The sequence below is a fragment of the Lactuca serriola genome, chromosome 8 (assembly GCF_051521515.1).
Source record: "Lactuca serriola cultivar US96UC23 chromosome 8, Lser_US96UC23_V15, whole genome shotgun sequence".
NCBI lineage: Eukaryota > Viridiplantae > Streptophyta > Magnoliopsida > Asterales > Asteraceae > Lactuca > Lactuca serriola.
The window spans coordinates 157,831,106-157,847,678 of NC_136415.1; positions in this window are offsets into that span (position 1 = coordinate 157,831,106).

Below are 16,573 nucleotides of genomic sequence, written 5' to 3' on the forward strand. Positions count from 1 at the left end.
CATGGAGAACGATTTAAAGAGACGAAAATAGGTTTTATTTTCCATTGTTTATTTGCGATGTACCTGGCATTTTGTCAAGTTGTTATATTTCATGTATTTTCAAACCATTCACTGAATCACGACTTCATATGTCCGTTGACTTTTACTTTGGGTGAAGAAGGGAACGATGGAAGGACTGTAATTATATTTATATTTATATATATAATTAAATCTGTGAGACCTAATCAACAGTATTCTTTATGTGTTTCAGACTTTTGCCACAACATTTTGCACAGTTTGGCAACTTTCGCCCCTCAACCATCACGACTGCTCTCTGCCGATTTCTCTTCACCACCATCACAAGAATCTTCTCGACCTTTATTTTGATACACCACCATTGCAAGAATCTTCTCGAACTTTATTTTTATCAACGTATATAAAATGAGGTATGCTGCCTTCCTTTCTTCCGTCTCCTTCGTCTTTCTTTGGTGACATTGTTTCTCACTATCGACTGCTTCCCTATCCACTAGGTACTTCCGTCGTTTGCTTCTTCGTCACACAATCGGTTTCGTTCCGCTACTTTTCGACTTTCGTTCTGATTACACGGTGGTTCAAAGTTCGATTTTTGACTGCTTCAGAGTTCAATTTTTTTTTACCATTTGAGAGTCAACTTTCGACTTTAATTAGCCGAGCCCTAATTTATTTTGTGTTATCGATTTTGGCAACGAATTTTGCACACAAAAATAGATGGAATGGTCCGGTCTACAACAAATGTCGAAGAAACTCCACCGCCTTATTTGCAACCATCAAAGACGGAGTAAATTTTCCACCACTGGTCATACTCTCAACTGATACGTCTTCCCCCAATTTCTACGGTACGTACGTCTAAGTTTAACCCCAATTTCTCTTGGATCGACTAATCCTATTGTTTTGTTTTTTTTATTCTACCAAATGTTGTTGAATTTTCAGTGAAAGTATACGACTGGTTTTGAATACATGTATGAATGGTTATTATTGATGTGAACTCAGACACATTTAATCGTTTCCCCTTTCAGACGTCGCAACAAGCTTGAAGAAAGTCTTAAAAAACATGGTGAGCTCATTATTTGTTTGGCTTTCTTTTGCTGTTTATATGACTGATTTTGAGAAATTGATAGGGTTTTTTCCATAAAAAACCTTATATTTTGATTTTTTTTTCTTTTTAGACCAAAAACTTTTAGTTTTTTCGAAAAAGACCCAGAGTTTACCGTAAACTTGTTATTTCGGACCCTAACAAGTCATCAACAAGTAAAATAACTGATTTTTTTTTTCATAAAACACCCTACATTTTGTATTTTTTTCGGTTTAGACCAAAAATGTGTTTTTTTTTTCAAATTTATCTCAAATACTATTGTTTTTGCTTTATCAAGTTGTCTCCATGAAATGTTATGTGCTCATTAAAAGCCGTATTTCATTGGCTTTGGATGATCATTTCAATTCTCTGTTGGAGTTATGTCATTTGTCTAAATTTTTCATGGTTCAAAGAATCAAGAATCCGAACCCTCCTCGCTATGGTCCTAAGTAACATCTATGAACTAGATTTGTACATTTCTCATTAACTAGACATATTGGGGTTAAGACTCAATAATAAAAGATTTAAAAATGCATCATTTATAGCAACTTTCTAGAAAACATTTATCAATGTAGTAGTGTCGTTGTTAATGTAATATAATTTAATTAAAACTTCATTTTCAAAAAAATTAGATGAGGTAAGAATAGAAATTAAAGAATAGAGAGAGTACCCTTTTAGAAACATCATGATATGATCAAAATATGTAAATCACCTACACTCTTTGAGCGAGTGCCGACAAAAGAAAGAGAGAAGACGATGACTTAATTTTCCAAAACCTTTATTAACAAAATTATCTACCTCTCTAATAAAAGAATCATTTATAGCCACGTGTCACTTTTCTAAACCCATTAAATGCCACATGTCATTCTCATATGACCCCTTAATTTTATTTTCGGCTCATATTCATCATCTCAATCTCAATTTGGATACAAGTCATATCTCGAAAAATCAGCCAACAAATTTGAATTTCATTTATATTAGTCATTCAAAAAACGTAGAATCCTAATTTCAAATTTAAACAAAGTTAGAGTAATTTAGAACTAAAAATCTTATTCTAACTTTGTTTAAATTTGAAATTAGGATTCTATGTTTTTTGAATGACTAATATAAATGAAATTCAAATTTGTTAGCTGATTTTTTGGGATATGACTTGTATCCAAATTGAGATTGAGATGATGAATATAAGCCGAAAATAAAAATTGAGGGATCATATGAGAATGACATGTGACATTTAATGGGTTTAGAAAAGTGACACGTGGTTATAAGTGATTCTTTTATCAGAGAGGTAGACTAGTTTGTTAATAAAGGTTTTGGAAAATTAAGTCATCATCTTCTCTCTTTCTTCTGTCGACACTCACTCGAAGAGTGTAGGTAATTTACCTGTTTTGATCATATCATGATGTTTCTGAAAGGGTACTCTCTCTATTCTTACCTCATCTAATTTATTTTAAAATGAAGTTTTAATTATATTATATTACATTAACAATGTCATTACTTCATCGATAAATATTTTCTAGAAAGTTGTTATAAATGATGCGTTTTTAAATCTTTTATTATTGAGTTTTAATTCCTAATATGTCTAGTTAATGAGAAATGTACAAATCTAGTTCATAGATGTTACTTAGGACCATAGCGAGGAGGGTTCGAATTCTTGATTCTTCGAACCGTAAAAAATTTAGACAAATGGCACAACTCCAACAGAGAATCGAAATGATCATCCAAATCCAATGAAATACGATTTTTAATGAGCACATAACATTTCATGGAGACAACTTGATAAAGCAAAAACAATGGTATTTGAGATTCATTTGAAAAAAAACAAAAAAAAAACAAAAAAACACATTTTAGGTTTAAACCAGAAAAAATACAAAATGTATGGTCTTTTATGAAAAAAAATCAGTTAGTTTACCTGTTGGTGACCTGTTAGGGTCCGAAATAACAAGTTTCCGGTAAACTTTGGATCTTTTTCGGAAAAACTAAAAGTTTTAGGTCTAAAAAGAAAAAAAACCAAAATATAAGGTTTTTATGGAAAAAACCCCAATTGATATGAGTTTCTTGTAACCAGTTCATAAATATGATCAAGGCAAGCCAAAAATCAAGGTGTGTTGAAGCTTTCACCTTTCTTCAAACGCCAGGAAAGCTCGACGACAAGAGATTGGCTGCAATCTAATGCACAAGTGAGCATCTGAAACTATACCATTGTATATCCGATTTTTTTTAAAAACCCATGGGTTTCAAAAATTAAACAAATTATAGAATTTCCCATTCAAATTTTGTTTATTAGAACATACTTCAAAAGGTCCACTTACTTTCTAGTAACTAGCAGAATTGTTGTACCTATTTTGAAAAAACAACCATATAAATATGTCATCATATTGCTTCAATGAATTGCTAAAACTACTATTTGCTGCAGGAGGCAGTGTATCTGATCAAGTTTTGAAGGAATGAAATCTTTAATGAATCAATGTTTTGGAGAAGCAACTTCAATCATTATTTCTTTACTATATTGTCATTTCTGTGTTAAATTCCAACTAAATTATCCGTTTATCATTGAATGTATAACGTCTCTTGGGATGAGGTACATCTTCACCTCTTATCATTAAGCCCAATAAGTAAAAAACAAACAGTTCCTAAGTCCTGTTAGGATGCCTTTTAATAAGTTCATTCTTTTTCAAAACCTGTTTTAGTTTTGACTATTTTACCCTTATCTACTAGCTAGACTTAAAATCCATTGGTTTATTTATTCTCACACTCGGTGTTCTAAAAGGCACGCCATGGCGTGCGCCAAGGCGTGCCATGGCGTGAGGCACGACGTCGCCGATACGAAAAACCTCATAACGTTGCTGTTAGGCGTGACGCACGACACAACGTGATATGACGTGCCATGGAGCGTTAAGGTGTGTTATGACGCGTGTTTTTTCATTTGAGACACACTTTTTTGCTCTTTGTTAGGTCTTTTCTAATCGGGGATACAAGTACTGTGGTTTTTACTAACTTTTTATTATTAGTTATTGATATAACACTTTTTAAAAAGTATTTATATTTAATATGAATTAAAATTTTTGTGGTAATATAATTATAAATTAATACAAAATCGTTGCCTTACATCACACCTTGAAAAACGCCATGACTCGTTAAGCTTGAGGCTTGAGGCCAATGTCATGTCTCACGCCATTTAGAACCTTGCTCACACTCCTATTCAGAGAAATTACTTAATATGAAAGAATGTAAACATGATTCATAGTCTATGTTATTATAATAATTGAGAATTGGCCGATTTTCCTTTACATATTGTAGGTGAGGAAGCATAATGAGCTGCTTTAGCTGTGTGATATATATGAAAGAGTCTACAATGGAGCCACACAATTTCCTTTTATTTTTTTAATCATTTATGTAGATTGAGTTAGGTGCATTTTTTATGATTTTATTCCTTTTTTTGTTATCCTTTTTTTTGGACTGTGTAGTCCCCTGAGGTTTATATACCGCCTATGGAAATGAATGGGTACTTTAGGTATTCTTCACCTATTGTGCTTTTATATATTTTAAATATACATTTTTAAAACCTGTTGTGATATTTGATTAGGGGTTGTTAGGCTTTAAAGTTATCATGTCCGGATTGATGTGTTACTTTTAAGTGTATTTAATCCCAAAAGAAACAAACATTGTCTATATCACCTTATCCAAAGAAACATCATTTGAATTGTTAAGTTGTTTGTTGTTGGTGTTCTAAACAGAAGGGTAAAATGGTCATTTATAGGCAACAACATAGTTGGTTGGTTGATTTGGTTACAGTGCTCCTGAATTTGCATTATAGTTTGAACTTTGATGTTGATTTCAATGTGAATTTAGTTTTTGGGTGCTAAAGCTTTCCGTGTTTTGGAGGTAAAATAAATAGAGCATACGAATAGTTGTTGCCTTTAATTGATGATATATTCTTAAATATATCTCCTTGCTCACTTATGTTTAGGAGGTTGACTTTTTCCAGTTGGCTGTGTTTTGCTTTTGTAGGTTTATGAATTGGCAAAGGGAAAGTTGAGGATTCCTCACTACAATAATGGATCTTCCTAATTTTGCAAAAGGCATTGCTATTATCTCAAATTAAAACGGTTGTGTTTGAAGTTGAAGTTCATAATCGTGAAATGGTTTTGCGATTTTCGGGTGTGAGATAGATGCATTTTCTGAATAATTAAAACCACATCAGCTACCTCCATTAAAACCTTCAATTATAAACTTGATTCTTAATTGTGTTCTTTTGTTCCGGTAACGTGATTTCTAACATCTTTACTTTTTCAATATAAAACAATTTTACCAATGATTATTTGTATTTCTTTATTAAAATCGCAAGTTAACTTAAACTTTTAAAAATTTTGGGCCCACATCACCTTTGCCAACAATGGCATTAGCACCACTTATGGGAGGTCTTATAGCAATTTTCATCTTCCAATCCGCCTCTCATAATTAATTAAATATGATGCATAGAAAGAAATAGTCAACTCCACCTTTCTTTCTAGAAAATTATATATGTGTTTCACAACTTTTTCTTACAGATGAACTAATGTATTTCACATCTTTTACTTATGAATGAATATGTAACATTTATTCTCAAACGAAATCCGGTTTACCATGCAAATCCATTACATTTGCACAATCAAAATAGAAAAATACAAACCCTTCTAAACCATGTGAAGCATGATTCTTTTCCTAGTTTAAAAGTAAAAGTTATATAGAAAAAATACAATTTAAGTTGATGGACCAAAAATATGATTTAAAAGGTAAAAACTGTAAATTTAATAAAACAACATGTTCTTTAAATAAAAATTAAAGGGCAAAATACATAAAAACACAACCTTATATCGATTAACGACATTTAGAAAAGCCCTTATATTTTATTTATATTAAGAAAACTCTAATATTTTCAGTTACATTTCATATTAACCGAAATATCCGATTTTTTTAAAGAAATTATCGGCTGTTTTGTAAAATGACATTTATTTTTTTTCGTTTTTAGGTTAGCATGAAAAAAAAGTAATGTTGCCTCTTGTTTAATGTAAAACGTGAGAAATACACCATTTACTCAACGACCAATAACTCAAACAAAAATAAGAGAGGTCGTTTATTTTTTTTCCATGTTAAACTAAAAACAAACAAAATAAATGTCATGACACAAAACAACTGATAACTACTTTAAAAAATAAATATTTGGGTAAATTTGTAGGCTAAATAAAAATATAAATATTTTTCTATATATAAACAGACACTACTAGAAAACTAAGGCAACAGCTACGGCACAATCCGTAGCTATTCAGTAGGTATAGGGCGATACCTACAGATTTGCTACGGAAAATGCCCTGTAGCATAAATGCCCGTGGGAAATTTTTACCTACGGAATTGCTACGGTCTAGCTACAGAATAGCTACCGATTTTTCCGTAGGTATAATACTTACGGAATAGCTACGGACAGTGATTGCTACGGAATACCTACGGATTGCCGACGGGTGAATGTTCCTACGGAATAGCTACGAAATCACATGGCTACGGATTTCCTACGGATTACCCACGCAAGTATTTTCCTACGGAATAGCTACGGAACTGTTTAGCTACGGATTTCCTACGAATTAGTGACGGAACTCAAGTTTGACTAAAATTGACTTTCTTCCTACGGAATACCTACGGACCTATTTAGCGACGGATTTCCGTAGCTAGTCCTTAGCTAATTTCATTTTATCAAAAAAAAAAAAAAAATTAAAATTTTCCATTTTTTGTAAAATACCATATCAAATCAATTTGTCCAAAATACACCAAAAAATGTCCCTAATACCAACTTTGACACATTCAATTCCATTGTCTTAAATACCATACAAATGTATCAAATACCATACAAATTAAGTATAACAAAACAAGCAAACAATACAAGTGTTTACAAATTCAATTGTTACAAAATACTTATCAATTGTCCTCAAATGGATTATCGGGGGGAGCATGGGGTTGATTTCAAGACATATTCATCATCCTCATAACCATTTCCATTTGTTCTTTCATTTGTTATTGTTGTTCCATGGTAGAAACTTGTGCATGCAACCTATCAACCTAAAAAAATGGTAACACAATTCAATACTTAAACAATAATAGCAATATCAACCAAAATTTTCAACATTTTAAACAAATTTAACAAATTAACCGAATATTTCAACAAAATTAACATTTTTTACAAATCGACATTCTCAACACTATTTATATAACATTTATATCACAATTAACAAATCTAACAAACTAACCTAACATTTTAACAAATTCAAGCAAAGGCAAACCACATGTAGAGACAAGGGCAAAAAAGTCCAAAGGCAAAAAAAACATGAACAAAAATAAGCAGCAAACCAAAGGGCAAAATAGTGCAATCTACATATGATTTTACAAAGAATAAAGTACATTCATCATATAGCATATTCATCAAAAGTATACCAAAAAACATGAAACAGTAACAAATTGAAGATGAATAATGGCATTGTGAAGAAGAAAAAAAGAGAGGAAGAAAGTCATCTGCCAACTTTGATCATCTGTTTGTTCTAATTTCATATAACTTAAGTGAATTATTTTTCAGCATAACATATATATTTCTCATTAATAAAAAACTTAATTTCACTTTGGTACAGGGGAGTCACTTGGGTTAACTACATACTTATACTTGGAAAAAAGAAGTTGATCAGATAGCATGTGATCTTTACATTATGGTATAGGGATTTGATTTTGATTCTTTAGTTTTTTTCCTTATTAATTATTAATAAGGGCTTCATGCACACACATAACTCTTTGGCAAATCAGATTTAAGTTTTTTACAAACGACCATAATTGGTTCCTTAATAACAATAGGTTATGTAATCATTTGACTCATCATAATTAACTGTTCTACACAAATACACACATACTTACTCAAATACCACTTAAAACAAAGTTGAATACCTATATGCCAAAGATCCTAAGCAATACGGACAACAACAGATAATTATGTTTGAATAAACTCGTAGATTAAATTCGTAAATATGTGGCTGAATGATTGATACAAATTAACATATCAGAAAGACTAGGAACATACCTCTGCATTCAATAATGAAATCAAAAATCAAGACGTGTGTGGCAGGGATGAATCTTGGAGGACGATGATGGTACCGGCAGCAACTACAACGATTAGGGTGGGTGGTCCACCAGCGACAGCTGCGGCAAATGCTCTGTCCACTGGAGGCGGCGACGACGACTGTTTGTCGGAGATGCATATGTTCGCCACAGAATGTAGGAACAAAGGGAAAAAGGAGCTGCGGTCGCTGGTGGGTGTTGCGAAGATCTACAAGCGGCGACTGGTCTTGCTAGGACGACCGATGATTTCTCAATCGCCGGGAAGGATCGTCGTGGAGGAGTTCAAATCGGGGGAGGTTTGTAGCTTTGTTGGAGAAGAAATCAAGAAGCAAATCGACAGTCGGAACATCCGATTGATGGGAGAGATCATCGTCTTCACCAGATCGATGAAGAACTGGACGATCGGAGGGAAATCTGTGAAAGAGAAAGAGGGAAAAGGAATGAAGAAAGGAGATAGAGGGAAGCGGGATTAAAAATTTCCATCTGCCTGCTAAAATGGAGGCGGACATTTTTTATGTGAAACCTGAAACCCTAAATTAACTACAAATGGCCAAAAAAATGAAAAAACGAGGGGTACAACAAGAATCGAACTCGGGGCAAACATGGGAATAAACAACAACACTACCAACTGGCTAGGAATGCCACATCCACACCATTCTTGTCTACTATTAATTTTGACCATTTCCACTTCTTTTTTTGTTATATTATACTTATTATTAATATAATTATAATAATAATAATTATTATTATTATTATTATTATTATTATTAAAATTTTATTATTGTTATTATTATTATTATTATTATTATTATTATTATTATTATTATTATTATTCGTTAGTTTTACCATAATCACTCTCAAGCCCATATGTAAAATTCGGTGAGGTTTTGGGGTGCTGCCCCAAACCCCGCGGGGGCGCTACCCCTCGACCCCGCCCACTGACCTGGCAGCGGGACCCCACCACCACCACCACCATCATCATCATCTTAGAATGATATTTATATCTATATGATGATGATGATGATGGTGATCGTGATGTTGATGATGGTGATGGTGATGCTGCTGCTGCTGCTGATGATGATGGTGATGGTGATGGTGATGGTGGTGGTGGTGATAATGATGATGGTGTGATGTTGATGTTTGTGATGGTGGTGATGATGATGGTGATGGTGATGGTGGTGATGATGGGTTTTGGTTATGCTCATACAAACCCTAATGCTTGGATCTATGTTTCTCTATTGTACATGCTTTGAATCCAAGACTATAAACCCTAATTCTAGCATATGGAAATCAATATTAACATATAATTAGGTTTAATATATTACCTTGATTGTTATGTAGCAATAACAATCCCAATTCCTCCTTGAATTGACTTTGGAAGGCTTAGAGTCACAAGTGTCACTCCTCTAATGGCTCACAAACACCATAAGCAAGTGGAGAAGGTATAAAGAGAGAGGAGAGAGGTAGAAATTCGTCCTTAGATGCTCTAGGGATCAAGTGTACGAAATCCTAAGGCCTTAGGGGTCTTTATATAGGGTTGGGATTAGGGTTTCAGTCCTTATCCTTATCTAGTTACTTGCCCATCAAGCAACCATAAGATAAGCCTTGAAAATCCCTATCTCTTGGACCTTGGACGATTTTAAGGATATCCTTATCCTTGAATTCGTCCATCCTTTAACAAGGATAACCATTGCCCTATTTTGCAACTATCACATAATTACAATTCAACAGTCTCCCACTTGGATAAGTCTAACAACTATTCTGCGTATGACTTCAGATCCTGATCTGCAATCGTAGCTTTCCAAAGCCGCTGTCAACTCTGATCCTATCAGATACGCGTGTCCTTAGATAAGGGATCATATATTCCTCCATTCTAGATATTATATGATTTCAAATCATTCTCTTTGTACTATATCTTGATTCCTGATTTATGACGACTGACTAATTGAACAAATCAAATTAGCCCTAGCTCGGCCGAGCATTTACGTTTGTCATCACTAAATCATCGAGGGGCCCAAAGATATCGCTTTTATTCTACTTTGAATAAAAGGAACGGATAAACTTTGATACAATGCTTGCTTGCACTTACTCACCAAATCACACACAACAATATGTTTTATAACACCAAGTTACTAGTGCGTTTACATATTATCAATGTGCAACCGATTTGCAAGATAGAACTCACACATCTCGGTTTCAAGAATATAAGATGTTATCGTCTCACCAATCACTCGTGATACAACTCATGGAGTGATCCAAGTGAGCGTGGGTTTAATCCAATGCTCAAATCATATTCATAAGCACTCATGAACGTCGCAGCAAACATTTGCTTATGTCTAATACCTTATAGACAATCCACACACCAATTCAGGACAGTCTTCATTCATATCTACTTCCAACATATGAACGACTGTGGCCCATTTGAATAATTCGATTGTTCTTAACCAATTAAATTATTCAGGAAGTCAAAACATGCAAAGTGAAACACAAGAATAATACTAATCCCATATGGCCTCAAACTTTTGAGTATAAATAAAACACCTTTTATTTATCACCATATCGATTACTCATTATTTGTCGTTTCGGGTAATCAACTTCTTACTTGAATTACAACACTTGTCCCATGCTCCTAGCATGCACACAATGTTTACCTATGGTTCTTACTTTTTTTGAAATAGATCACATTGAACACATTTCCAATCATTCTCATTTCACAACTCTAAATCCTTTTTCCATAAGTGAAAGAATATCAAATTCTTGCTACTTATAGAATATGCTAGATTCTAACACTTTATGCAATGATCCTTTTGTAATGTCACTGCACCAAAGTCACAAAGACTATTGCCAATGATATTACAAAGTCCTCTATCGGAGATTGTTACAAGACAATTCATTAGATATGATGTCTCTCACTCAAAGTACATTCCTTTGAACATCCTTTTGCATAAAAGTTTCTAATCTAGTCATAGATTTTCAATATTCAATTTCCAATATGGACACGTTTCCATATTTTCCATATGACAACTCATTCTTAATAGAATCTTATCTATTCGTAATGATGTCGATATGGTCCATCCAATATGGAAACATTTCCATATCTTCCAATACTATACTTCCAACTACTCACAAGCGACCAATCCTCGTCGAACTTTGGATTGTCCTTTGATAGTTGTTTAATTATTTTAGTCAAAACCGATTCTAGTCCTTTTTCCCTCTAAATGCGCTAGACATTTGGAAAAATTTAGAATGGTCAAACATTAAAGCATTTGCAATCGATCCTATACCCGAAGCGTATGGGACACGACGCATAATGTTTTATTTGCTATGTTCTCAAAATTCGAATTGTGAAGAGGAATGCCGTAATCATAATCGAAATTTTAAGAACACACTATGTACCCTTGACTAAATTTATTAACATTTCTTAACCTAATCCTTTAGATTTGAAATGAAGCATAATATTCTCTCCCTTAATTATAGCAAAACAACCCTTACGACTTTGCAAGGTATAACTCTTGTTTTCTATAATTAATATTGCCAACCTTGCAATACTTTCATTAATAATCATACAATCATAACATTTATGCTCCCACTATCATGATGATTATTATAAAACATAACACTTATGCTCCCACTAGCTTTGACGTGTATTCATAAACATCTTAACTTTCAGAAAAACAATGCTTATTGAATTTCTTAAGTTCATGTTTCTAATACTTAGTGCTTTGATAATCTTTTATCAAGGCTTCTTGAACACTTTTGCCTTAGATAGTTCATATGTGTGTCTAAACAATTTAAGACTAATTGCCAAACTTCACAATTCAAATTATGGAAAGGGATACCGTAACCATAATCGAATTCGAGAATGCAATTTTACAATCACTATCTTCTTAAAATCTTTCTTAGTGAAAGCATTTCCTCGCAATCATTTTCATGAAGGAGGAAATCTTATGACACTTAGATTTAAACGGTGTATGTGTTCCTATCCATGTGAATTTGTTAAAACTAAAGTTTACGACAAATTCAAACTCATATGGACCCAACTTTCTTAATCTTGATTTCTTGCCTTATGGTAGCACAGCTGCCCACCATGTCTTCCAAGTAGTTAAGCAGCTCACCCTCTCCTATCAATGTACCTTTCATTGATTAAGGGGCTTTGCCTTTTATGCGTTGAAAATGAGATCTCATAGAACTCACATTCATAATTAACTCGATTGGATTGGCACATAATCAAAATAATGTCAACACGATAGGTTGTAAACCTTAACTCGTGTGCTAGTGATGATCGATAAGGTTTATTTGATTTGTTCTTGAAACCTTTCAAGACCATTAAGACTCCCACTGAATCCTTGACATATAAGATTCTCTTGTCAATAACCATTTCTTGACAAACAAATATTCAAGAGTTAGTGTAGCTTTTATCAAAACACATCATAAATTGGTCCTAGTTGGTCTTTGTCTTATCCAAGACATCACAACTTACCACATTTAATGAATGTTATAAACCTTCTTAATACTTTTTTCACTCAATGTCACAATCTTAACTTTAAGACTTGTTTTGGAACGAAGTATGATTGACTTTTTGATTTAACCATTTCTTCAATTCTTGATTCCTCTTCTTAGACATACAATTGTACTAAGACTCATTTAGAGGATCAATTGAGATATGGTTCTTAATCATTAAGACCTATCATAAATCATAAAAGGTACTCTCCCATCTTCTTAGAATGGAGAAACTTTTATCTTTCTGCCTACTTGATTCTTCTTATTCGTTCTGATATTGATCTAAACTTTTTCAATCAGTTCAGAATTACACTTAATCTTGTAAGTATAATCATACTTACTAAACTTTTAGTAAATCATGACGAATATCTTTGTTACTCTTATGGTGGACTTGATCAACACACAACTTTGTGCACTCGATCTCCTAGTCCTTCACTTGACACTTTGTCAATGAATTAGTCTAGTTTCCAAATATGAAAATTCTCATTCATCGTGCAACCAAGTTGCATGATTCCAAGTTTCTGTCCAATTGAAACTTGGGCGATGAGAAATTTTCCCTATTTGGTAAACTCTCGACTTTCCATAAACACCATAAATAAGAATCATATCCATTTGTTGTAGAAATATGCAAACACCAATTTTTCATAACGATTTCATTGCAAGGAAATAAACAAATAAATAAATAAGTCAAACGAAAATTTATTTTATTTATAAAAGCAGCGGAAAACATTTTTCCTTACAATTCAAAATCCATTGAAAACTATGTATTTCAAAAGAAAAATTTTCTAACAACTCTATCATAACTATCTAAGTTCAAAATCTAATCTTCAAGTCCATGCGGTCAAGATCCATTCCTTGTGATTAGATTCATCTTGCTCTTTCACCAAGCTTCCTTTCTTTTCACCGATCCTGTAAAACATTCAAATGCAATCTTATTACATTATGTATTAAGAATTAATGAATAGGAACTTAATGGAGTTAGATATTGGATTTTACCTGAAGCGCAACCATACTCTTTGACTCTCCCATCTTCTGGACTCTTCAGGCTCTTTGGGCAGGCTTGTATCCAACGCCCTTTCTTTTGGCAGCAAACGCAGGTCGGTTCTCCTAGAACGTCCTCGGAAGCATGGTCGGTTGACTTTCCCAACAAATACGCTCCATTGCTTTGCCAAATCATTTCTGATTCAGCAACAATGAGCATGTAAGTTAGGTCAATGAGGTTGTCGTCATGATCCATCATATAATACTTTCTTTTGAACTCATTATATGATTCAGGAAGTGACTGCAAAACCCAATTCACAGCCAACTCATCTGGGAATGACACACACAACATTATCAACCTATCAATGTGTGATTTCATTCCTAGAACGTGGGCACACACGGGTTTACCATCTTCATGTTTCATTTCTAATAGGGATTTAGTGATATTGAACCTTTCAATTCTTCGATCTTGTGGGTTGGGGAGAACAATAGAAGGAGGAGGAGGAAGTGAAGTATGATTTCTCATTCCTCGATTGAATCGTGGAATACCATCTTCATGTGGAATGCTTGTTCCACGGGATTTGGGAAGACCATAGTTGTCGAACTTTGACATCTACAAAACGGGAGAAAACAAATTCAAGTTAGTTGATTGATTGAGTCCTTAATAAATCACCCAAATGAGATACTAAGGCTAGGACCCAACACAATATTCTACAACTCGGGAGAGGGATGCCGTAACCCTAATTGAAGAATATTTGAAGGTAAGTGAATGACGATTCACTAATTTCCACCACGAAAAACAAAAAAAAATTTAAGTTTTAAATCTATGAAAACTCCTAGATCCTTTGAGATTCATTGAACTTTCAATGACATGTTTAAATCTCGATATGCCCCTCTAGTTTGTGACTGGGATGCCGAGGATCACAAAGCGGGTGTGAATAACCATGAAAACTTACATGGTGCCCTCACATGTTACAGTCACCTATTCGATGTGCCGGTAAACCACACACGCTACACCGAACTATGACAAACATTGAGTCACCCTTTGCTATCTTTGCTTAGAACCATTTAGTGTGCTGGTAAACCACACACGCTCCACTAACGTCTTCGCAAGGGCACAAAGTGTAATTTCATGGAATTGCATCAATTCACTTTGCCTAAGTAACTAAGATTGGGAATTTTATGAAAACATTTAGTTACTTTAATAATTCATTATATTTATAATGGAAGGTTTCGTCCTATCCTACCCGTTCGGCTAACGACCCTCCACTAGTCAAGAGTGCGGTGGGTAAGAGTGGATACCCATTCAATCGCCATTTTATAGGCAATTTCCTTAAACACCCCTCATAGACCAGCTTCGTGAATGAGGCCTACTAACGGTAAGACTGACTTTTACTCATATATATATATATATATATATATATATATATATATATATATATATATAATGTTAGACTTTTAATGTTATATATAGTATAGGGTGTATTTTATACTTTTAAAATATTAGGTGGTCAAATTTAACAATTATACATTTAATTCAATTAAATTGTAAACCAAAACTTTTATGGATTTATTAAACCTCTTTTAATTATACACTTTAATTAATTAATAAAACCATAAGGGTGTGATTTGAACTTTTTCAAAACAATACTAGGGTTTTAGAATTTAACATTCCTAATTAAACTTTTAATCAACTTTTAAATTCCAAAACTTGAGGGCAAGTTTTGAAACATTTCAACACATTAGGGTTTAGAATTTAAATATACATCAAAATTAAACCATTTAATCAAAATTTAAATTCCAAAACTTGAGGGCAAGTTTTGAAACCTTTTTCAAAACATTAGGGTTTTAACTATTTAAATTTCAAAACAACAAAACTTTTGGGTTCAAATTTAAACTATAAAACCTAAAGGGCAAAATATGAAACTTTTCATAACAACAAGGATCAAATAACAAATAATTTAAATTAACATTTAATCACATAATTATCCATATTTGATTTGTTTAATGATTTCTTGCAAAACAATTTATCAATTTAGTCAAAATAATTAATCAATTATCTTATAAGGAAACAATTATCTTATTAATTGATAAATATCTTCAATTAGATCAAAATTATAGTCAAATACATCATATAATCGGATTAATATTGATCTAACATGATAAGGTAACTATCCCAATGCAAAAACAGCAAGAAATCCCGAGATAACCTCCATCTGACGAGTTGACTCGTCGAGTCACCTTGGACTCGACGAGTTCAGCTATGGACTCGGCGAGTCCAGCCTCCAGAAACCCAAAAAACGAATTTTCCAGATATGCAATGCAACAATACAATTGAAACCAAGCTAGACTCTGATACCACTGATGGGTTTTGGTCATAAGACATCCTATGTGCTCATACAAACCCTAATGCTTGGATCTAGGTTTCTCTATTGTACATGCTTTGAATCCAAGACTATAAACCCTAATTCTAGCATATGGAAATCAATATTAACATATAATTAGGTTTAAGATATTACCTTGATTGTTATGTAGCAATAACAATCCCAATTCCTCCTTGAATTGACTTTGGAAGGCTTAGAGTCACAAGTGTCACTCCTCTAATGGCTCACAAACACCATAAGCAAGTGGAGAAGGTATAAAGAGAGAGGAGAGAGGTAGAAATTCGTCCTTAGATTCTCTAGGGATCAAGTGTACGAAATCCTAAGGCCTTAGGGGTCTTTATATAGGGTTGGGATTAGGGTTTCAGTCCTTATCCTTATCTAGTTACTTGCCCATCAAGCAACCATAAGATAAGCCTTGAAAATCCCTATCTCTTGGACCTTGGACGATTTTAAGGATATCCTTATCCTTGAATTCGTCCATCCTTTAACA